The sequence below is a fragment of the Cyprinodon variegatus genome, unplaced genomic scaffold, assembly GCF_000732505.1.
Source record: "Cyprinodon variegatus isolate N-32 unplaced genomic scaffold, C_variegatus-1.0 Scaffold472, whole genome shotgun sequence".
Lineage (NCBI taxonomy): Eukaryota > Metazoa > Chordata > Actinopteri > Cyprinodontiformes > Cyprinodontidae > Cyprinodon > Cyprinodon variegatus.
This window is the reverse complement of record NW_015150925.1, coordinates 497975-499873: the sequence shown is the minus strand read 5'-3', so window position 1 is coordinate 499873 and position 1899 is coordinate 497975.

Sequence of the window (1899 nt, the reverse complement as noted above, 5' to 3'; positions counted from 1 at the left end):
TCACAATAAAAAAGAAATAAAAAAAATAAAAGTTTTGAAAACTGTATTCATTCTTTTCCTGCTTTGTGTGTCAACGTTTAAGGTTGCTAAGCAACAGAGCATACGGCGGTAAAACCCACCGAAGGGTAGACCTGGTCGAATTCACAGCCTAAACTCTTCCGGTCTCCTTATTTTCAAGGACTTCGTATGATCCAGTCTAGGTAGACCGCGACCTTAGAGGACACGTCCTAGGTTTTCGAACAGAGCCAGAGACTTTATGAACTGGACTCAAATGATCAAACCAACATGATATCCGAGACCTTTGAAGGCAGCATGGAGGAGTCGGAGCTGAATGTCCCTAAGCTCTCCTCTTGAATCTAGCTCTGGAACGGCTGGCAGTTCAGTCAGCTCATTTCATTTTGTGCTGATTATGGACTGTTACGCTATAAAATAGGCAGATTCATTTGGCAAAATATCAGGTTACAAGATATTCAGGTCCAAAGTCAGCTAATGTTTATAGGAGAAAATCGAAGCTGTGGATGATTACTTTTCCTATTAAAAATGTTCAAACCGTATGATTGATTAATACAACTGGTTGACTGAGGCCATGGAAAAGCTTCAGAGATGTAGTGACGAGCCGTCTCCTCCATGTAGGCCAGAGTCTGCACCATGATCACTCTCCCTATTTTCATTTTTTTTGTTTTTCCTAACCTGCCAATAACTGGTCCCCCAGATTAATTTCAAAAACTTGTATCAGTTTAGATTTTGTTTGAAGAGGTAAATACATAGAACATATAAGAAAAACAAAAAAAGAGGATTGGCTTGATCTCCACTTATACAACTTTTGTTTCTTGAAATCTCGTTTTGTACAGCTCTCAGAACATTTCCATTTCATAAATAGAATGGAGAGAGTCTGGAGGCACCGTACCGGGTCCTTCAGAGAGTCTGAAGGAACTGTACCGGGTCTGTCAGAGAGTCTGGATACACCGTACCGGGTCCGTCAGAGTCTGGAGGCACCGTACCGGGTCCTTGAGAGAGTCTGAAGGAACTGTACCGGGTCTGTCAGAGAGTCTGGATACACCGTACCGGGTCCGTCAGAGTCTGGAGGCACCGTACTTTACTGGTCCTTTTAGAGAGTCTTATGGTACTGTTAGATTAGGAGCAGTCAGATGTCCATGAGCTTAACCTGTTTGCGTTGGACTGACTCCAAGTGAGGGTGATATGCCGTCAGGTCAGTGACCTGCTGAGGTGAACCAGGGGGTTCCAGTGCCATCAGCTCTGATGTCAGACATGTTCAGTAAACACAGTCTGTTCCATTGAACTTTGATCGTCTTCCTCACCTGAACAAGGTCAGCTCTGCAGAACAGAAACCAGACCTCTGGACAGCAGAGATCTTTGAGCATCTACTGATGGAGGCTGAGCTGCTGGGTTTAACTTCTGCCAGGCTTGATGTTTGGTTGTAGCTCAGCCTGGTGCTGCTGGGCTTCAATAAGGGGTTAGGTATGGCTGATAGATGGAGGAGGATGGATAGCTGCAGGAGTTTAATGTCCTGTCCTGCTTTGTTCTTTGACCGGTGTAAAATCAACCCAGACCTCAGTGCTTTGCTAGATTGTTCAGAGGAGCTAAACGTTTCCTGTTTGTGGCATTAAAAGCAGCCTTGGTGTTTAACTGATGAACTGGGAGCAGAAAACATCCAAACCAGAACTTCTTTCTTTCTCATCATCTGCTCAGACTCTGCAGCTTTAGTGTGTCCAGTTTGGCAACTCCTTTCTTCCTCATACAATATTGTGGTGATGTTCGACGAGCAGACCTGCAACCAACAAGACGTGTGTGTGTGTGTGTGTGTGTGTGTGTGTGTGTGTGTGTGTGTGTGTGTGTGTGTGTGTGTATATATATATATATATATATATATATATATAT